This window comes from Anolis sagrei, chromosome Y (genome assembly GCF_037176765.1).
Source record: "Anolis sagrei isolate rAnoSag1 chromosome Y, rAnoSag1.mat, whole genome shotgun sequence".
Taxonomy (NCBI): domain Eukaryota; kingdom Metazoa; phylum Chordata; class Lepidosauria; order Squamata; family Dactyloidae; genus Anolis; species Anolis sagrei.
In genome coordinates, this window is record NC_090035.1 from 73141719 (window position 1) to 73165081 (window position 23363).

The window sequence follows — 23363 nt, forward strand, 5'->3', positions numbered from 1 at the left end:
GCTAACTATCACTCTTAGCTACTTTTCCAGAGAATTTACCTCCTACACAGACCCCATCTACACTGCCATATAAAATCCAGATTATCTGCTTTGAAATGGATTATATGGTAGTGTAGACTAGTATAATCCAGTTCAAAGCAAATAATGTGGATTATTATCTGCTTTGACAATCTGGATTATATAGCAATGTAGTAGGGGCCATGATCTCACTTATAGGTTCTCTCACATTTATGAATTGATGTACTACTCATACATTCAAATTGCCGCATTTGTTAATTATTCAAAATTAAAATGTCAATTTTCTGATCATTTAAAAAATCTTAACTTAACAGATCATCACTTTATGCACTTCTTTGTACATTAGAGGAAAATGGGCTGTTTGATTTCTTTTGTTCAGCCCCTTCAAACAGAAATCCCTGATTAGATGGCATAACAGCCTCTAAAAGGAGAGAGAGAACTTTTAGGGCATGGCAACACAATCCAGTTCTTTTTTTCATCTTTGTTATTTTTTGTTTGAGTAACTGGTTTATGCAAAATTCAGGAATAATCCCAGTGAAACATGCACCAGTTGTGGACAAATTAAAACAGGTTATATGGCTTGGCCTTAAGCACAATGGCCCCTGTTTAGAAGCTTCTACAGAAGGTGCCTCCACCACACTCTAGGGCAGAGTTGCACTGATGAATGGCTCTCACAGTCAGGAAGTTTTTTCTAATGTTTGGATGTAATCTCCTGATGTTTTAATTATTATTATTATTATTATTATTATTATTATTATTATTTTGTAGTAGGCTTGTCCCATATCTCTGCATGAGGAGCTAACACTGATAGAGGGAGCTCATCAGCGCTTTCTTTAGATTTGTACCTTCAAACTGTCGGTCTTTAATCCTGCCGTCACAGGGGTATAAACCGCTGTGCCACCGGGGGCTTTAATCCAAACTGGATTTGAGCTTGCATCTCTTAAGATCCAAAAATCCCCATCGACTTCACACCCCCCCCCCCCCCCCCGTTTTGTCTAATCGCCCATCTATCTATGGATGTATCCATATATTGGGCAACGGGGGGATCAGTTATGAGGCAAGAAAACTGGAGTTTTGGTATCCATATTGCTCGAACTCTCCCGTATTTGTTTATATTATTGTTATTATTATAATAATATTATTGTAATTATAATATCACATTGGCCGATTTGTTATGGGTGGTGGAACATGGTGAAACTATATTTTGACAAATATATCTTAAAATTTAAACTCCAGGCCTAGGCCTCAGCCTTTATGACTTATTTGTATCATTGTTGTTTAAAATTATCTATCTATATCAACAAAATTGTAATGATTGTTTGAGAGTTTATATACTTTACAAAACACTGCGCCAATTGACACTACATTCAGAACAGAAAACTCAACTATCAGAGGTAATAAGAAACGGGGGGGGGGGGGGGGGAAGGCAGCTATCCGGTCTATATAACACATTGGCAGCTGGTCCCGAGACAAAATGGCTGCCGACCATGTCGTAAAATGGCTGCCGACTATGTCGTCAAAATGGTTTCCGACCATGCCGTCAAAATAGCTGCCGACCATGTTGTCAAAATGGCTGCCGACCATGCCATCAAAATGGCTGCCGACCATGTTGTCAAAATGGCTTCCGACCATGTTGTCAAAATGGCTGCCGACCATGTCGTCAAAATGGCTCCCGACCATGTCGTAAAATGGCTGCCGACCATGCCGTCAAAATGGCTTCCGACCATGTTGTAAAATGGCTGCCGACCATGCTGTCAAAATGGCTGCCGACCATGTCGTCAAAATGGCTTCCGACCATGTCGTCAAAATGGTTGCCGACCATGCCGTCAGAATGGCTGCCGACCATGCCGTCAAAGTAGCTGCCAACCATGTGGCTAAGATGGCCGCCAGCCAGGTAGCAGAGGTGGCCACCAAACAGGCAGGCAAACCGGTCATGGCTCAACGCAGCCGTCTGGGCACATGCCTGTCGCGCCCCCAGGCCTCCATTTTGTCGCAACACCCCAAGGGGGACAGCCTGGCCTGCAGGCCGCGAAAGCATTCCTCTGTGGAGGAAAGGCCGAGCCCCAGCAAGCCCTCACTAGAAAGGAATGAGGAGGGATAATGGAGAAAGGCCACCTCGAGGAGGAGAAAGCGATGGGGACCGGGAGACAACCTACCTCCCAGCCAGGCAGTGGATCCAAGCTGGGCCAGAGAGGGCAACCAGGGGGGAGCCACCAAGCCCCCTCCCACGAGCCCCGAGACAGACCTCCGCGCACCCTCCTCCCTCGAAGTGGTGTTTGAGAATGAGGAAGGGGGCAGGCCAGTGCCTGGAGCCGGGCAGCGCCCCCTTCCAAGTCGTTCCGGCCGGAACTACATGGTTCTCTCTTTGGGGAGGGGGGGAGCCAAGCTGCTGGTATTAAATAACTCTAAAATCAGGACAGCAAATAAACACCAACACTCAAAAAACAGGGGAATTCCAGACAAGAAACAATCATGGTCAACTAACACCTCCCAACAAAGGGTCCCCCCAGGCAGCAATCAGCCAGGCTTTGAAGCTGCAAGGCCATTAACTGCTAATTAAGGTGAGGAATTGCAACATTCACACTTGCCTCAAACTTTTTTCTCCCACCCTGGACATTCCACAGATCTATAATAAATCTCACTTGCCTAGTTTTCAACAGACCTCACAACCTCTGAGGTTGCCTGCCATAGATGTGGGTGAAACGTCAGGAGAGAATGCTTCTGGAACATGGACATAGCCCAGAAAACTCACAGAAACCCAATTCGTGGTTCTCTAAAAATTTAAGAGAAAAAATATTGACTACTTAGAAACATAAAAGAAACTATCTTTGGAGTACGTCCATTATGCCAAGACAAGCAGCACATTCTCCTCCATCATGTCATAAGTCTACTCAGGGCTCAGAGAGGAAAGAAGCTTGCTCCTAAAACAGAGGTTAGCAATGTGTAACCTTCCAGATGTTATTGGACCAGAAATCCTGTCAGCCCTTGTCTTATGTTGGATGGTGCTGATGGAAGTTGGAATCCCATAATACCTAGGAATCCTATGTTCTTTGTCCCCTTTCTTATGAGAGTCAAGAAAAGCTATATGCACACATGAGTGGATCATAACTTACAACAGTTGAACTTACCTTGATGTAGCGCCCTTGTGTACACAGCCACAGTTCTCCATTGGCACACATCTGTCTCCATCAAACAGGTAGACATTGTCACACTGGCACCGTTCACAGCAGTTTTTGGTACATTGTCCTTGAGAGGACAATCCGGCACAGGTGAAATCACATGTCCTTGTACATAACTCATAATGGCTGTTGGATGGGCAGGTGAGAGCTGAAAAAAACAGAAAGGGAAACAAGTAGTAAGCACTGACAGAAAAAGGATAACTTCTACTGGGTACAAGGTAAATATTGTACCCAGTAGGTGTGTCGTCATGCCTGGGGGCTATAACTCTTAGTGAAAGAGGCATGGACATGACATCTTTCCCCAAGGGTATTGCTTCTTGCCCTCCTTTAGGAAAACTGGAACTCCCAAGGACCAAAACACTGTAGATAACTCAAAATAGGTTTAATTGTTCACAAAGAGTTATCCCTTTAAGGCAATAAGCTGGAAGTTTCAAAGGGGAAAATATACATTACAGTCTCTGGTTGTCTTGGGTCCAAGGAGTTTTGCAGCTGAGAAGCTTTTCCAGGTCCCTCTTTCTCAATGGCTGTGACTATTGGAATAATCACAACCCCAATTCCAATGGCCTATATTTTGAAGGCACAAAGCCTTCCTCTGGTGCCAAAGAACTGGTTTGAAGGTGCTTGAGACTTCTCAACGTCGTCCAGGTTGATCTGAACATGAAGCATAAGCCTCAAGGGTAAGAACCTCAGAACTAGTGCTGAGAGGTAACTTAATCAAGGGCTTCAGAGCCAAGTCTCTCTCTCACGGCCATCTGATAGAAAGTTTGATGATGGAATGGAAAAGGAAACACTGTCCTGCTCCCTAGGAAGAGGTGGGGTCAAACAACTGAGCAGGAGGAGCAATTCAACTGGTGCAAACAACATTGATTAACAGCTATAAATAACCAATCAATCCAACTATACATTTACAGGGTAAAAAGGCAAAATCAGGCATGATACAACAGTTCAAATCCTGCAACTTACAGTTCTACATATAGGTGGCGCCACTCGTGCTGTCACAGTAGGAGTAGCTGGAAAAATTATTTTGTTGACAGGTGAGACAGATTTTGTTCTGATAGCAAGCAAGTATGATGCCTTGGAAAATTTAATAGGGGAAGCTTTTTTCTTCTTAAACTTTCTATCTAACTTATATTAGGATCTATTTTATATCACGTAACAATACATTATTCATAGTGTACTTTGCTATGCAAGCTTGTGGTGATTTATGGCTATAATCAGTAAAATTCTGGGCATTTGGTTTTCTAAATATATGTACAATATGGATCCAATTTTTAAAAATCCTCTGACAATACACATACCTGGTTCCACAGCTTGTGAAAGCCAGCAAAAGAAGGAATGAAAGAGAATGGTGGAAGGATCAAAGGTGTTAGGACCATAATATCAGTCACTTCACTCTTAATTAAATTGATTAATGTATTATAAAACAAAAATAAATGTGGTTCACTTCTATTCTCTCGTTTCTTTGAGGGCAAACTTGCTGGTATTTTTGTACTATATGATACGTATAGTATGATTTTTAATAAACAGATGCAATTTTAATATTTATTTCATATAATAATTGGATACATGTTGCATATCTCTTTTCTAAAATGCTTGGAACCAGCAGTGTTTTGGATTTCACATTCTTCTGGATTTTGAAATAGGTGTATTGACACATGCACACAATGAGATAACTTAGAGTTAGGATAGAAGTGAAAACATAAAATTAATCTGGGTTGTTGTAGGGAAAACTTACAGCAGAAAGTGTTTTTTCTCCAGGCTCCAATTGCAACTCCAGCAGCCTGGCATGCAGCGACATAAGCTTGAATGCTCCGACAGAGGGTCTCTCCTGCACCACTGGATGCACACATTTCATCCAAGCAACTGTTGACGTATTCAGTAAGATTCCCCAAGGAATGGCAATCTTTGAATGGGCCTGTTGTCGCTTTTGTTATTCCACAAGAACTCTCAGGCTGATATGGGGCTGTCTTAGTTTCATCACAGATGGGGCATTTTTCCCCACAGCTATCTACACAACTGACGCCACCAATAGGAACTTTCCAAGAGATACCAAATTCATTGACACTCTGGGTACTTTTCCCGTTTGGTAGAGTGAAATCATCGGACATATCATTATTGAAGTTACCACATAGGCCACTGACATGTCCTTGATATTGTACAGAAGTTGATTATAAATTGTATGATTTTAACTGTATTTGTGTTTAGATTGGCTGCACTAATGCTGGAGCGGCCTAACTGAGAGGAGTGCGTTGCCATGGAGACGATGTAGGCTAGAGAGAGAAGTGGGAGGAGCTTAGAGGGGAGAGTTTGAAAAACGACAGTTAATGTTCAGTTAGGGTTTTGGAGTCGGAGTTAGCAGTTGAGAGAGAGAGAGTGGGAAGTAGAGAAGCAGTGTTTGTGAATAGTCAGAGGTTTCTTCAGTTTAGGAAGGCTGAAGGGGAAACCTAATTAGTTTCATTAGTTAGAGAGGACTAAGAGAAGCTTGTTTAGATCACTAGTTAGAAATGAACTAGAGATCTGGGGTTTGATCGCGGAAGGATCAAACAGGAAGACTATTCACCTCAGGAAACATTGTTTAAGAAAGTGCTTCACCACAGTAAAAGTCAATTACAAGTTGTAACATCCAGAAGTGTGAACTGTATTGCAACCAAGTTACATGTAAAGTTCTCAAAGTATTTCCAAGTTTATCAACAGCCTGCAACCATACGCTTTGTTCAAAATAAACTTATTAACTTTTGTTTGAAGACAGTGTCATCTCTATATATCTGCGTCTGGGAACCAGTTCTCATCGGCATTACCTCCCGTTGGTGGCAGTTACCTGAATTACATCTATAATTATCTACACCTTTTATAAATTAGCAAACCTTTGGAGATTTAAACAGTATTAGGTGGAATACCTTCGCAGATTGGCCAGTGTTGCTAACCACAGTAAAAGAAATCCAGTGCAGGCAGGAGAGAGTGGAATACTTTTACAAATTGGTGTCAGTGGTGTGGCAATCTATCACAAATTGGTGATATTCGGTAGCATTGGAACGCTCCCTCTTTACAGATATGTACTAGGTACCGAGACAAAAACATAATAGGAGGAGTCATAAAGAATTTTGAGGCCAAAATTAGACTGGAGGATTATATTGTTCCCTTCTTGGTTGGCCCAGAGTTTCTCATCATTTGTACTCATTGGAAGAGTGTAGAGTTCTCCATTCACCTGTATTAATAGCAAACAAAACAAACAAACAAACAAAAAACCATGAGACTATAAACACTGTCGTTAGATGATGTTAATATGGACACTCTCTGCTGATGTCACTAAGTATGAAATCATCATCATCATCTTTATTTACAGTGTTCTCTCACTTTTCGCAGGGGTTCCATTCCAAGACCACCTGCAATAAGTGAAAATCTGTGAAGTAGGGACTCCATTTTAATTTTAATATTTATACATTATTTTATATATTTTATATATTATTTTCGTATCCGTGTTTCCTTACCCGCGTCCTGGCCCATCCCAAGGATGCCTCCCTGGCCTCCGCAGAGCCTTCAGAGCTACACAGGCAGCAGCAGGCCAGGGAGACAGGCCTTCCCCGCCACACTTCAGGACACTGCACTTCTGGCGTCCCTGGCCTCCACTGGATGTCAATATTTAATATTGATATTTTAATATTTTATTACTATTTTCAAAAACCCACAAAGCAGCGGGTCCGCTAAAAGCGAACCGCAAAGTAGTGAGGGAACATTGTATACAAATACAGTAAATAAATAAATCCCACCACCATCTCCCAAAAGGGACTCTGGACGGCTTACAAGACACTACAGTGCAGTATATAACATAAATGGCACATGGGTATAGAACAACATGGCATAAAAATTATAAAAACAACCACTATCAGCACATAAAATAAAATAACACAATTTAAAACGCAGAGCCATCAGTAGTTAAAACTAGTTGCCATCAATTAATACTAAAGTGTCAGAGTGTCAACTTCATATGGGCCCATTTCAGCCTTCTTGAGGCCAAAAGTCTGCTTAAAAATCCATGTTTTTAGGCTGGACCAGAAAGATTCAAGGGTGAGGGCTAATCTAATCTCTTTTAAGAGGGTATTCCAGAGCCAGGGAGCCACTACAGAGAAGGCCCTCTCTCATCCCCACCAACCACACTTGACGCAGTGGTGGGACTGAGAGAAGGGCCTCCCCTGCCGATCTCAAAGCCCACATCATTTCATAGAAAGACATGCAGTCTTGAAGATGGTTTGGACACAAAGCGTATCGGGCTTTGGGTCCTGATCCTCGAATTGAGCCTGGAAAATTATCAGAAGCCAGTGGAGCTGCTTCACGAAGGACATAATATGTTCCCTATAGCTAGCTCCAGTTGGTAATCTGGCAGCCATCCTTTGCACTAACTGCAGTTTCTGAACTGTCTTCAAAGGCAGCACCACATAGAGTGGATTACAGTAGTCCATTCTGGATGCAACTAAGGCATGGACCACCGTGGCCCAATCAGACTTTTCGAGATATGGTAGCAGCTGCCGCACTGCTTAAGCATCAACACAAATTGCATGTATCTCCCAGATATTTCTCTTCCTTACACTAAGGACTAGAGAAAGGGTCAATGCCTCAAGATTCCAAGTTAGCCACAGTGCAATTTGGCAATCCTGGCTCATGAGGTTTGAAGAAATAAAGATGGAGGTCTCTCTAAAATCATTCTAAGAACATTGGGTTAATGTTGCCAATGTTTCTTTCTCACGCGAAGACTTACCTTGATGTTCCACTTCATTGCTTTCTCAATAATAGCAATGTATTCATGAAAAAGGACCACAACCTTCTTGGTCAAGGACCTTTCATTCTCCACCAGAACGGAGAAGTTTGCCAACTTAGAATCTCTTGCATGAACTTCAGTTAAAATATAGGTGCAAGTCCCCTGGAAATCATAAGCCTGTCCATCAAAAGTCAAGTAGTGGGATCCAGTGTGATGAACCAAAGAGGTTCCTGTTCTTTTGTGCAGAGTGTATAAGGAATAGTAAGGTAGTTTAGATCAATGAGACACTTTGGAGACCAAATTTGGTTTTGACACTATTCATGTAACTTTTATTGAAATACAATCAACACAGAATCATATCAGAATCACATCAAGGAGAGCTCTCTTGCACACACACATTCACGCATACTCACGCACACCAGGCCTCCTCCGGCGAAGATGATCAGTCTTTTCCGAGGAAACGTGGACACCCGTTGCTGCAGTTCAGGAAGTGCGTCTGTTGTTGGGGACCCCCTGCATTTATAGGCCAAAATCCATTTTCTTTTTCGTAATCAGGTTGTTCTGACCTTTTTGAGCTCTTCCAAGTTCTTGTCCTTTCCAAAGTTCAAGAGATACACATTCCAGATCTTATGAGTTATGGGGTACCTTATGCACACTCCTTATCCTCCTTACGCACCTGATCGCATACCTCATTATTCACTGTCATTCAGGTATGCCTTGCTGCCTCCTCGCTGAGGCTGCCAAGGCCTTGCTAGTCCATGTTGGTTCTGTCTCTTCAGGCCTGTTTCTTTTGTCCTTCTACATGCATTCTGAACATTCATTCTTTACACCAGCAGTCACACTGCATTTGCCGTAACCCACAGAATGGCAACCTTGGATGCCATTCTCCACTTTGCATTCCTCATGTGCGTCACAAGAAATATCTTGGCATTCAACAACTCCGTTGTCACTGCAGCGGCAGTGCTTCTGGCAGTCTGAAGTGGGATAGAACTCCTCTCCCTTCTTGTAGTACTTGTAGTACTCCCTTCTTGTAGTACTTGTAGTACTCCCTTCTTGTAGTACTTGTAGTACTTGTAGTACTCCCTTCTTGTAGTACTTGTAGTACTCCCTTCTTGTAGTACTTGAAGTACTCCCTTCTTGTAGTACTTGTAGTACTCCCTTCTTGTAGTACTCCCTTCTTGTAGTACTTGTAGTACTCCCTTCTTGTAGTACTTGTAGTACTCCCTTCTTGTAGTACTTGTAGTACTCCCTTCTTGTAGTACTCCCTTCTTGTAGTACTCCCTTCTTGTAGTACTTGTAGTACTCCCTTCTTGTAGTACTTGTAGTACTCCCTACTTGTAGTACTTGTAGTACTTGTAGTACTCCCTACTTGTAGTACTTGTAGTACTTGTAGTACTCCCTTCTTGTAGTACTTGTAGTACTTGTAGTACTCCCTTCTTGTAGTACTTGTAGTACTCCCTTCTTGTAGTACTTGTAGTACTCCCTTCTTGTAGTACTTGTAGTACTCCCTTCTTGTAGTACTTGTACTTGTAGTACTCCCTTCTTGTAGTACTTGTAGTACTTGTAGTACTCCCTTCTTGTAGTACTTGTAGTACTTGTAGTACTCCCTTCTTGTAGTACTTGTAGTACTCCCTTCTTGTAGTACTTGTAGTACTCCCTTCTTGAAGTACTTGTAGTACTTGTAGTACTCCCTTCTTGTAGTACTTGTAGTACTCCCTTCCAAGACCACCTGCAATAAGTGAAAATCTGTGAAGTAGGAACTCCATTTTAATTTTAATATTTATACATTATTTTATATATTTTATATATTATTTTCGTATCCGTGTTTCCTTACCCGCGTCCTGGCCCATCCCAAGGATGCCTCCCTGGCCTCCGCAGAGCCTTCGGAGCTACACAGGCAGCAGCAGGCCGGGGAGACAGGCCTTCTGGTGCAGTGAAGTCAACATAGTCCAGCTGTGCCAACACCTAGCTGGACTTTGACCTAACCGGACTGTCACTTTACCTTCCCGGTCATTGTTGTCAATGCTGGACACCCTCTGAAGTTCTGGAGAGCTCCTAGTCACTGCAGGGAAGGGACAGGGGGTGGATCACAGTGCCCATAATGACCAGGAGCCCTGCAATTGTTTGGCAGTGCCTATGCTGACATGGACCCAGTCCATCCCCCTTTCCTTGTGTTGATACATCCAGGGAAAAGGAGATGGCCTTGTGTGGCTAAATTTCATTGAAACTCCACAGCATTCCCTTACTTTCCTAAGTAAGGAGCTAAACTGGTCAATATGGTTTACCCTGCATTAAGGTCCGTAAGTCTGTGGATGTCATTTAGATATTCAGTAGTGATTTCTGAGCCACTATGGGGTTTTTTGATTTTTTAACTGGAATAGACAAGCCCCTTGGTATATCAAAGAACACTGTACACAGGTAAATTCTTCCCATCCTACGAAATTCATTACTTTCAGTGTAGGAAGTTCATGAACTTGGGTCTGCTTGCCATCAGAATGGAGGAACTATGTATCAATAACCACAGGTATCCCCAACCCCTCCCCTCACTTGATACAAAAACTTCCATATATATCCACTCATTTTCCTCTTGTCAATACCTGAATCTTGCGTGGATGCTCCTGGCTCAGGACAATGGTTACATTATAAGTCTTCAAAGTTACCACACAGGTTGGGAACCACTGGTCTACATGGAGAAAGAACACTCACCACATCCAGAGGGTGTCCTCCAATCATATATGGTGGCACCTGCTTTTCTGCAGGTCTCAGCATAGGCCTCCAAGGCCTGGCAGAGGATGTTCTGGGCTCCTCCATTTTGGCACACATCATAAATGCAGCTATCAAAGAAGTCATCTGGATTGACTATGGAGTGGCATTCTCTGAAGGGCCTTTCTGAAGTTTTGCTGATCAGTCCACAATAGCCTTCATCACCATACAAGTCTCTCTTGCTGTCATCACATGTTGGGCAATTACTTTGACAGTAATCCCCACAGAAAGGGTCCCGGTCCCTCACTTTCCAGCTGCTGGCCCAGCTTACAATGGAGGGAGCCTTGGTCCCATTGAGAAAGGTCATGTCATCTCCTGGGTTTTGATTGAAGTTTCCGCAGAGCCCACACATGGCTCCGTAATAACTGCTGGGAAGAGTGATTACCAGATGCCAGTTCCAGTCAGATGTAACTTGGAGTCCAAAATCTGTCTCAAGAACTGCATTTGAACCACTCTGGGAAAGCCTGATCTTCCCATCCTCAATTCTGAATGCCCCCTTCTACCCTGCATTGCTCCCCAGTCTTTCAGCCTCCTTGTTGGCATTTCACTTGCTTAGTCTGCGGATCACAGGGGCAGTGTCTTGTACATGTGCTGTCTGCCCAGAATTGCTCACCAGGAGAGAGGAGGTTGCAGACTTGTGGATGCATCTTCCAATACAAAGCCTGCATTGCACTCACAGGTCTCCACACAAGGCATGGAGGAGCAGTTCTTGTTACCAGCTCGATCATTGCAAGTAGCTGGGCACGGCGGTCCACAGAGCTTGTACTGACTGTTCTCAGGGCAAAGTAGAGCTGTCAGAGATAAGAGACAAGAGTCCGTGAGAAAAGGACATGATGCTTCTATGATACAGTATGTTTTGCTAGTACAATGGCAATGGCAGTCCACACCTTAGTCGCATCCAGTTTGGACTACTGCAATGCTTTCTATGTGGGGCTGCCTTTGAAAATAGTTTGGAAGCTGCAATTAGTGCAGAGATCGGTGGCTAGATTGCTAACTGGAGCACCATATCGTGAGAGGACGACTCCCATGCTGCGACAGCTCCACTGTCTGCCGGTCCACTTTCAGGCTAAATACAAAGTGCTGGTCATCTCCTATAAAGCCCTAAACTACGAGGGTTGAATGAAAAGTAATGTCTCCACCTTCGTAACTCCTCAACAGATGGCAGTACTGGTATGTGGCAGGTACTGGCTTGTTCAGTCAGCTAACTATATCTACCACGCCCTTTTTATCATCAAGTCTGTCTATCTATCTATCTATCTATCTATCTATCTATCTATCTATCTATCACTCCCTTTCTTTCATTTATTTAACTCTCCCTTTGACTTTATTTCTATTGTTTCTATTGTTTCCTTTCTGTCATCTCATTACCTATATCTATCACTCTTGTAGAATCATAGAATCATAGAGCGGAAAGAGACTTCATGGGACATCCAGTCCAACCCCCTGCTAAGAAACAGGAAAATTGCATCCAAAGCACTCCAGGCAGATGGCCATCCAGCCTCTATTTGAAAGCTTCCAAAGAAGGAGCCTCTACCACACTCTGGGGCAGAGAGTTCCACTGCTGAACAGCTCTCACAGTCAGAAAGTTCTTTCTACTGTTTAGCTGGAATCTGCTTTCCTGTAGTTTGAAGCCATTGTTCCTAATCATAATCTCATTTGCTAATGAATCATAAAAACATGGAAACAGTTTATTACACTACCAAAACTTTGTTTTTGTGGGACATTCTGTAGCACATTTTGCTCTAGTTTTTCAATGAATATCTCAGCCTTCTCTTCTTCAGGCTAAACATGCCCAGCTCTTTAATTCGCTCCTCATAGGGCTTGTTCTCCAAACGGTTGATCATTTGAGTCGCCCTCCTCTGGACACATTCCAGCTTGTCAATATCTCTCTTCAATTGTGGTGCCCAGAATTGGGCACAGTATTCTCCGTGTGGTCTAACCAAGGCAGAACAGAGGGCAGCATGACTTCCCTGGATCTAGGCACTAGACTCCTCTTGATGCAGGCCAAAGTCCCATTGGCTTTTTTGCCACCTCATCACATTGTTGGCTCATGTTTAACTTGTTGTCTCTCATGTATCTATCACTATCTTTTCTAAACCAGAAAAAAATAACACCATTCGAGGAATTTATAATAAAAGGATGAAAAAGAGAAAATAGTGAGCCATTAAAACAAAGAAGTGAAATAGTACCGTATATTCCGGCATATAAGACGACTGGACATATAAGACGACTCCCACCTTTTCCAGTTAAAATATAGAGTTTGGGATATACTCACCGTATAAGACTACCTCTCTTCCAACACACAACCTGAAAGGCCCCTAAGTGATTCTAAACTGACTAAACAACTTTGTTTTGGTCTCTACATTGTCATTTATTGCAGCTTGCAACTCTTTGCCTCTTTCTACGTTGCCATATAGTGCAGCGTATAAGACTGCTCCCGCATATTAGATGACTCTCATGCATAAGGCTACTCCAGTGTATAAGATGACTCCCATGTATAAGACTACTCCCGCGGATAAGACGACCCCTGACTTTTGAGAAGATTTTCTTGGGTTAAAAAGTAGTCTTATACGCCAGAATATACAGTATATAAAAGACACAGGAAAAAAGAAAAGACTAACATGAAGAGAACTGTGGAAGGAAGAAGGAGGAACAAAGAGAACAGAAAAAGAATAGGAAGAGATATGAAAAGCAAGGCAAAGAAAAACATGTCCATTAGAATAAAAGGAAATGATGCGTCGGAGTACTTACAGGAGGAGTCTGGCCGGGGTCGTGGGCGGGGTCAAGGGCGGGGTGGGGGTGGGCCGGCAGATGGCCGGCAACAGGGAGTGTCCCTCCAGGCCAAAGACGGTGGGTGGGCCCTGGCGGGGAGGAAGGGCCTTGGGGGCGGGGAGGAGGAGGGCCGGCAGCGCCCTCTTGGCCTCCCCCCCCTCCAGGAGGGCCCGGAGGGGTCCCTGTTTCTGCCTCCTCCCATTGGCCCTGGCCCCGCCTCTCTCTTCGGGGGCCCCTGGGGCAGCGGGGAATTTATGCCCGCGAACAGGCCCCTCCGGTGGTACCTCCTTCCTCCTGTTCAGGAGGAGGGGCTGGAGGGGCCCCTGCTTCCTCGTCGGGGGCTGCGACTGCCTCCCCACCTGGGGCCCCGGGTTGGCCCCGCCTGGTTGGGATTCCCCGAGGGTGGGGAAGAGGCGGGGCTGTACCAGGCGGGGCGGCTCTCCTCTCTTCTGTGATAATTTCCGGGCGGAAATGAGAGCTCTGTTGACATCAGCATTCTGGGCCGCCCGGTCCCCAAGGGCCCAGAGGGGCCTCCTTGGAAAGCGGGGGACTTGCACTCCTGCCATCATCTCACAGGCGCAATGGGGGGCAGGGAGCAAGGGAGGGAGAGAGGAGACCTGGCTGTGATTGTGATGCGGCAGGAGTGATAGTGACGTGGCAGAGGGGATTTGGGTGCCTTCACCTGAGTCTGAGAGGCTCAGTCACTTGTCCTTAGAGGGCTTCCTCTGAGTGTACCCTGCCCAAGTCCACCCAGGGCCGAGCGAGGGGGGCTTCGGACCTTCCTCTTCACACTTCTAAGCCATGCTCATTCACTCTAAAGAGAGCTTTGCCTGGCCTTCCTCTGAGGCTGAGAGAGTATGGCTCATCCTCTCACCACCTCCTCCCATTGAGAAATTTCTCCTTAAGCGGACACTCCAGCCTCTTTCCTGGCATGGAGAAGCACTGAGCTCATCATCCAATGTTCCAGGGTTGAAAAGAGGCTGAAATGTCCTGAAAGGAGGGAGCTCTGAACAGAGGCCAGGGATCTATCTAGATAAATAAAAATGTAATGTTTGTTTGTGGGATTAACAGAACTTAAAAACCACTGGACGCATTGACACCAAATTTGGACAGAATGCGCATAACAACCCAATGGATGACCCTCACTCAAAAAAATTGATTTTATCATTTGGGAGTTGTAGCTGTTGGGATGTATATTTCGCCTACAATCAAAGAGCATTCTGAACTCCACTAACGATGAAATTGGCACACAGGACTTCCAGTAGAAGGGTTTGATGGGCATCAACCTTGAGTTTTGGAGTTATAGTTCACCTACACCCAGAGAGCACTGTGAACTCAAACAATGATGGATCTGGACCAAACTTGGCATGAATACTCCATATGGCCAAATATGAACACAGATGGGGTTTGGGGGAAACAGACCTTGACATTTGGGAGTTGATAGAATTGAACCAAACTTTCCACACAGAACCCCCATGACCAACAGAAAACACCTACCCCAACTGACAAAAGTCCTTTGTCTCACCCTGGTCATTCCACAGATATATAAACCCATTTTCCTACTTCCAACAGACCTCACCTCTGAGGATGCTTGCCATGGATGCAGGCGAAACATCAGGAGAAAATGCCTCTAGAACATGGCCATATAGCCCGAAAAAACCCAGAAGAACTTCGTTATTATTATTATTATTATTATTATTCTTTGTAACTGGTGTCAGTCTTCTTAAATGGAAGGGGCTTTGGGCAGGGGAAGGGATCTCTTCGTTTTTGGATATTGTTATTTTTCCTGATTGAAAAAGCAATACTGACCTTGTGATGAATGTAAAGGGTGAATGTGCTGTCAGCTCTTAAGTTTCCAGTGTGAGTCTGATGGGGAGGCAGAACTCCAAAGGGGCCATTCTCTCTCTTAAAAGGACGGTCACCCATGCTTTCCCCTCTTAATGTGATGAGGTGCTGACTGCTTCCAACCATCCTCTTCACAGTTCCAGTCCAAACCACAATCACAATATCATGATGCTTTTAAAGAATGTTTCCAGCAGAGGTCTGCCATGGCCTTGCTCTGAGGGCAAGAGAGTGTGATTTGCACAAGCTCCCTTGTTTATAGTTTGTGTCGTCGCACCTGGGGGCTATTATTCTCAATAAAGGAGGGATGGACGTGGCATCTTTCCCCCAGGGGATTGCTTCTTGCCCTCCTATAGGAAACTGGAACTCCCAAAAACCCAAAACGCTGTAAATAACTCAAAATAAGTTTTATTGATCACAAAGTCATTTCTCCCAAAGCAATGAGCTGGAAAACTTTAGAGGGGTGAAGGAAAATATACATTACAGTCTCAATTAGTTCTGGGTCCATGGGGTTTGAAGCTGAGAAGCCTCACCAAGTTTCCTCTTTCCTCAATGGCTGTGAATGCCAGTTCAGATGGCCTATGTTTTGAAGACTCAGGATCTTCCTTTGGTGCCAAACGAACCGGCTTGAAGGTGCCTAGGTCTCCTCAATAATTGTCCAGGACGATCTGGACATAAAGCATGAGTCCCAGGGGTAAAAAACCTCAGAACTGGTGCTAAGAGATAACTTAAATCAGGGTCTTTAGAGTCAGGTCTTGTGCCGTTACGCCCAGACGCTTTAAAATAAAACTTTGACGTGCTGCTATCTATGTCTGGGCGAAACTGCTGGGATCTTTCTTTTAGGCAGATTGAGCTTTCTGGAATAACTGAGTCCACTTCAATCTTAAACAATAAACAGGGTATTTATTTACGAAGTCCTGGTAGACTTGGCTCAGCTTATCAATATTACAACAATCAATGAATAATAAATTCCATCTATATTAATAAACTCTATATTCAGTTAAACTCAATTACTCTATCTATCTATCTCTATCTCTATCTATCTATCTATCTATCTATAATCTATAGGTCTCAGTTAAACTAAATTACTCAATCTATCTATCTATAACTAAATTAAACTCAAATACTCAATTATACTAAATTACTCTCTATCTATAACTAAATTAAACTCAATTACTCAATTGTTTTTACAATGATATTTTCTGAGGTACCTTGTCTGCCAACAGCACATCATGGATTCTTTCTAAAACTGAAGGGGCAGAGAGACCTCCAAAATGGCTGCTGGAAACAGGGGCGGGCCCAAAGAGCCACTCTTTGGCCAATTATTGCAGAGGGCCTGAAAACTGGCTTTCCTGCCTCTGGCTGCTAACTTTTTAGGCCTTTGCAGAGGCTGCAGAGGCCTAGGAGAAAGGCAAGGGGCAACCAATTTAAGCAACCCCAAAAAGACAATAAACCCAGTCTCCTGGGAGACGGAACAGGTCTCTTACTCACGTCCATCTGGTATGAACTCTGATGGCAGAATGAAGAGAAAGGAAGCTCTCAACCTCCTGCAGGAAGAGGTGGAGCCAAACAGTACTGATTGACAGCTATAAGTAACCAATCCATACAACTATACATAAACATGGTAAAAGGGGCAGGATTAAGCATAATACAACAGTTTAAATCTTGGAACTAACAGTTCTATACATAGGTGTTGCCACTCGCGCCATCACACTCCTGGCCTAGATTTTTGGACTTTCGAAAGTCTAAACAAAAATGAAGTTAAACACCTTTAACTTTTATAACTCTAAGACTGTAGGTCTTGCGAAAATAACACAACCATATCGCTAATAGGACTGTTAAATGCATTGAGGAGGAGGAGGAGGAGGAGGAGGAGAGGAAGATACACACAAGCCCAGTCAACCCACCCACCAACCTACTTTCCAAGGGGAAAGCATGTGTGGCGTGCAGGCCGAGAAAGCCCGTGCTGGCAAGTGCCTGCAGCCAAGCGCCTCCTTTAGAGTAAAAACACCAGGTAAGAAGAAGTTTCCTTAAAGCACACACTGGGAAGGGGACCCCCCCCCCCCCCCGCACCATAGTGGTCAAATAGCAAGTGTATCTTTTGGCACCCCAGAGCACAAACAGATATCTGCCCTCCCGATTTCAGGAGCCCCCCAAAAACAGATCAGGGTCCCCATCGAAAGCCGGGGACAACCCTAGTAGGTACATTTGGGCAGATTTTGCGAGTCCCTTGATTATTTGTAGCACATCCATTTTTCTGCTGCCTGAAGGAGTGAGACTCTTTCATTGTCTTGCCTTCATCCTACGAAACCCTGTTGTTTGTATTTAGGCAAGGGTACTAAGAATTCTTAGCCAGAGAGCTGCAGTACCTCAACAAACTACTTATTTCAAAGATTCTAAAAAAATACAACAATGGCAGTAAAAGTGGGAAAGAGGTGTTAGGATTTACTTTCAGGGTATGTCTTGTTTTTCCAAGTTGATGTTTAAATAACTGAAATTTATTATTTTTGAAGTAGGGTTTATGTTTCAAGCATCCTCAACATTTTGAAAAATCATACTAGGGCTTATTTTCAGAGTAGGTCTTATTTTTGGGGAAATAGGGTAGTACTGTAATTGTGTAATGTGGTGAGCTTGCAGAAAGGAGTGTGTGCAAAAGAAGAATGAGATGAGGGAAAGATTCGGGTGCTCATTTGGACACAAATTTGCATGTCTCGTCTACTATCGTATTCTGCATATAGAACTATGCTGTACTGAGCTATTTACCGCCACATCAAACCTACCACAGAGCTGCCAAAGCCATCCTAGATGTTCTATGCTAGGTTAAAAGTGTGTGTGTGTGTGTGTGTGTGTTGGGGGGGGTGGGGGGGTGTCTGTGTAGTCAGATATGAAGCAATTACTCCATCCACTGAAGTCTACCAGGATTCTCCTGAGGTCTAGGTACCTGATGTAACCATGTTGCATCTGGCTATGGGGACATTTTATTTATTTCTATTGGATGGAAACTTTGCCAAACTAGCATAGACTGGCACATCTCCCATGGTTGCAGTTTTCAGAAATTGGGAAATCCTGTTAGTATTTAAAAGAGACCAAATGATTGGCTTTGTCTCATGTGTTGCAAGTCCACTCTTTTCATCTCCTTGGGCTATCTAAGGGCCCTTACAGATAGCCATATAATGCAGAATATCAAGCCAGATGATCCACAATATCTGCTTTGAACTGGGTTATATGAGTCCACACTGCCATATAATCCAAGGTGGATTTATGCAACTGTGTGAAATGGGCCTAAGAGTCATTACCAGGGGATAACAGGAAAAATCATATCCACAACTTCCTCTTTGGATACAGAACCTTTCTGCAAATGTAGTACAAGCTTTGAACTTCGCTTTAAGTACACGAGGGGCATTTCTCAAAACTCCTCTAAGGGAGTTTTACCCCCCAACAAGAGATATTTCCTTTACTCCAGGTGACAACCCCAAGTTAAGAACAAGTCAAATACAAGCAAAGGCGCAAAGCAAGTCAGCATCTGCACAGGAACAAAACAAGAGAAGCAGATCCCCCAGCAAGGCAGAAACAGAAATATTCACAGAGAATGAAATAGATTCCCCAAAACAGAAATTTCCAAAGATTCCCCAGGAAAAGCAGCAGATTCTCCATCAGAATGAGCCTTCTTGGTGGATAGTAGGGGTGTGCAATTCGGGGGGGGGGGGGACTGTACTATTTTTGGTCCCATTTTCAGCTGCCCCCTTGTTTTGTTTTCCAGGAAATGCCCACAATCGTGAGGTGGAGTATCATTTTCGTGCTGGTGAGATTCGGTCCATTGCTGTAAATGGGGAAACTTTAGAAGTTTGTAGTTCCCAGGGGGGCTGTCTCTGGAGGAGAGGCCTAGGGAAGCCGTTCTCTCCGGCTTTACTTGCCTCAAGTGGACGGTCTACCAAGAGTGGGGGGAGGTGGGGGCCTCCAGGAAGGGATAGGGAAGTTGCAGGGAAAGAAAGAAGAGGGGCAGCTTCTACCAGGCACCAGCTATTGATTGATTTGTGAGGTTGCCCACACACCGTGGCCTCTGCTTCAGGTAGACTGCTGCTCAGCCCTGTTAGCCACCATCAGCTGAAAGATATGGTTGTTGTGATCTGTATTGGCTGAGCCTTTGATTACCCTCCGCCTGGTCCATTTTCAAAGGTTCAGCAGCCAGATCGATGAATTTCCCTGAATCTGGTATTGCCAAAAGGAATCGTGCACACCCCTAACGGATAGTGGTATTGTATTGTCGAAGGCTTTCATGGCTGGAATCACTAGGTTCTTGTGGGTTCTTGTCAGACTACACAGAGAAGCCATTGAAATACACAAGCATGTGGACAATTTCAACAGAAAGGAAGAGACCATGAAAATGGACAAAATCTGGCTACCAGTATTAAAAAACTCTAAAATTATAACAACTAAACAACAGAGAGGAAAAAAACAGGCACAGATTAACACCTCCCAGCAACAGATTTTCCCAGGCTCAGGCAGGCCTTCAAATGCTAATGAAGGTGATCAGCTGTCTGAACGCATCTTCCCTTATGAACCTGCTAGGATTTTAAGATCGAGGCCCTGCTCTCAATCCCGCCTGCGTCACAAACACATTTGGAGAGGGTAAGAGACAGAGCCTTCTCAGTGGTGGCCCTTGGCTATGGAATAAGACTTGGTTGTTTGAACAAACATTTGAAAATACAAGGAAAAAGACATAGGAATTGGAACGACTGGACAATGTTTTTATTAGGAGACGCAAATGATCTAGTATTCTTGTTATGGTTTATATTATGTGTTAATGTTTTTAAATGTTTGATGGTGTTTGGGGGCATCGAATTGTTGCCATTGTAAATTGCCCTGGGTCCCCTGAGGGCTGAGAAGGGTGGTATACAAATATAGTAAATAAAATAAATAAATAAATATTGCTCTTGAACAGGTTTCCAAAAACCTGTACAAAGAATACAGGTGCATTTATACAGAAAGTACAAAGGAAAACAGTTCAAAATTCCCGCCCGCCCCTCGCCGGCCGGCTTCTCGCTGATTGGCTGGGGCTGGAACAGCTGGGAGGAGGCTTGGCAGCCCGCCCCCGCTTTGGACCAATCAGAGTGTTTCTTCGCCTCCGGAGGGCCAATCAGCACCCTCTGCTTGCTTCCGAGGATGGACCAATCAGAAGAGAGGAGGCGGGACGGCCGCAGACAATGGGGGGAAATGATGGGATTAGGAGTTGCCTGCCAGCTGGAATGTGGGGCTTTGTCTTTGGCAGGCAGGGTGTGATCTCTGTAAACAAAAGTTTTCCTGTCCTTGATGAGTTCTGGCCAGGAGGGCAAACATGAGTGGGCAACGGACCTCCGGGGGGTCAACGTTGCCCTTTGTAATCTCAATCTTTATTTCCTGAATCTCATTAGACCTCCCCATCTCACTAGATATGCTCAGAGGGCGAGCTGGGGAAATCATAAATGGCTATTGTCCCATGCAGATGAGTCAATCATAGGATGAGTTTCGAGGGAGGGAGGGATTCCCCCTCGAGTGATTCAACAGTTCCTGGTCGCTTTACTTTTTGGGGCAAAAGTCAAAGGGAAAGGCGGGAAACAAGAAAACATTTCATATCTTATTTATACTATTTCATATATATAGAAAAGGATCCCTCCCCAGCCTACATCCCAGTCATTTTATTAATATAATTTGAATCTTTATTGGAAATAATTGACTTTCGTTAAAAGAACTAGAAATCCCATGCTTCTGGGAAGTCCGCAGAGACGGAGGTGGTTCATGGCTCGAATCAAGCCGCAGAAAGTGCTTTTCCTTGGTGAAGGCCAGCCGCAGATCGCTGGATGGATCAAGAGCAAAATCCATCATCCGGTCCTTGGGGAACCATAACTCCCTCCCAAGGACTGAGTTTCCTGGCCAGCCTCCTCCCCAAGTCCTCCTGGAGGCATCCACAGCGAGTCCCCGGCAGCGGGGCTTGGCAGGAGCAAACGGCACGGCAAGGAAGTAGGCTGCTGCGGCCGAACCGGCGAATTTGACAATCAGCTGTTTGCTGCCACATTATATTCCTTAAAACAAAACAATTATTTCTCGAGCGGAGGGGCCCAAAGAGAGAAAAGCGAGATGGCAGATATGTTTAGAATTAGTCATAGAAAAATATAAAATTGAAACAGACCCGATCCGCCATTTTGAAATTCTAGCGGATACGGGGGTCCGAAATGGCGGTTTCCGTATCTGCGGTTTGAACGGATGCAGATTTCGCGTCCCAGGGACACTGGGAAGGCATCCTCGCCAGGCTCACGGCTCTCCAGAACCTGGAAAAGGGTTCATGCGAGGAAAGTTTCAGGCAAGGAAAAGGACACAAAGTATCAAGCGGAAAAGTTTTAAAGTTGCAAATCTCAAGCATCTTTATTAGGGATTCGTTACAAAGACAGGGTTGGGGGAAAGTGAAAAGAAAGTTAAAGGCAGTCCTAGTTTGAGTTGTTGACTGGGGCACATTTCATCAATTTTCCCAATTTTCGCTCCCAGGAACTGCGGAACTCCCTGCTGCAGTTCACACCAATTTGAAAATGGGGGTCTCTGCCGCAGTCGGCCTCACTATGGCGGCCTCGGCGGCAGCACAGGCTACACAAAGCAACCGCAGGCACCGGCAGGCAGCAACGATGGCAGCGCAGCAATCCGGCAAGGCCGCGAAGCAACTCGGAGAGGCTGCAAAGCAACAAGCGAACAGCTGCCTCCGGAACTGAGGGACGGCCGCAGCAAGCCAGGCCGAATCACGCCTCCGAGACCCAAGACCCTGACGTTTCACTCACATCTGTGGCAGGCATCCTCAGAGGTTGTGAGATCTGTTGGAAATTAGGCAATTGAGATTTATATATCTGTGGAATGTGCAGGGTGGGAGAAAGAACTCGCATCTGCACAAGGCAAGTGTGAATGTTGCAATTGGCCACCTTAGTTAGCACTGAATGGCCTTGCAGTTTCAAGGCCTGGCTGATTCTTGCCTGGGAGAATCCTTTGTTGGATTGTATAAACTTTATATACTTTATGAATATAAATTATATTCATAAAGTATATAAAATTTGTTAATTTGTGAATACTTGCGCATAATTAAGACAAGTTAATCTTCCTGAGGAAAATAAGAACAAGACATGTTAATCTATTATCTCCTGTCAGGAAGCTTGAAGCACCTCTGTCAGAGAGGCCGTTATTGGGGGGGGGGGGGGGGTTGTTTGTTTTTTTAGATTTGTTTTTGGTTTTTTAAAAATATTTTTTAATTGAACATTTTTTTACAGTGGGGGTTTAAAAATAAAAGAAGGAGTAAAAAGTAGGATTAGAGAGGTGAGGAGGAAAAATTGGGATTGTGTTGGGGGGGGGGGGTTACATATCACCAATCAGCTTCCCTATGCAAATGAATCCTGCTGTTGCTACCTTCTCTTTCTCTATTCTTCCCTATTTCCCTATTTGCCAAATGGGAACGTAGAGCTATACAACAAAATTTTGGCAGAGATCAGCAAATTCATTAAACCTATAAGACTTCCCATACCTTGGGAAGTCTGACTTGGCCACGGTAGTCCACGCTCTGGTTACATCCCGTTTAGACTACTGCAACGCTCTCTACGTGGGGTTGCCTTTGAAGACAGCTCGGAAGCTCCAACTAGTCCAATGCTCGGCAGCCATGATTTTAACAGGAGCGGAGCGCAGGGAGCATACAACCCCCCTGTTGCGCCAACTCCACTGGCTACCGATCTGCTACCGGGCTGAATTCAAAGTGCTGGCGTTGGCCTTTAAAGCCCTAAACGGTTCCGGCCCAAGCTACCTATCTGACCGCATCTCTGCCTATGAACCCACCAGGAGTTTGAGATCTTCCGGGGAGACCCTGCTCTCGATCCCGCCTGCTTCTCAAGCTCGGCTGGCGGGGACGAGAGATAGGGCCTTCTCGGTGGTGGCTCCTCGGCTGTGGAACGCCCTTCCTACGGACATTAGACTAGCACCATCTCTAATGGTATTCCGCAAAAAGGTGAAGACCTGGATGTTTGTGCAGGCGT

The 23363-nt window shown here is 44.6% G+C and overlaps 1 long non-coding RNA gene across 1 annotated transcript; it reads right to left on the minus strand.

Annotated features, from left to right (window-relative positions):
• Positions 1–9507: 9507 nt before the first annotated feature.
• LOC137095064 (uncharacterized) lies at positions 9508–15724 on the minus strand. The gene is made up of 3 exons (XR_010908776.1): positions 15295–15724; positions 10657–11504; positions 9508–9679 (listed from the first exon to the last, which is right to left on the minus strand). It is a non-coding gene; the product is annotated as an uncharacterized lncRNA (long non-coding RNA).
• Between the last annotated feature and the right edge of the window lie 7639 nt (positions 15725–23363).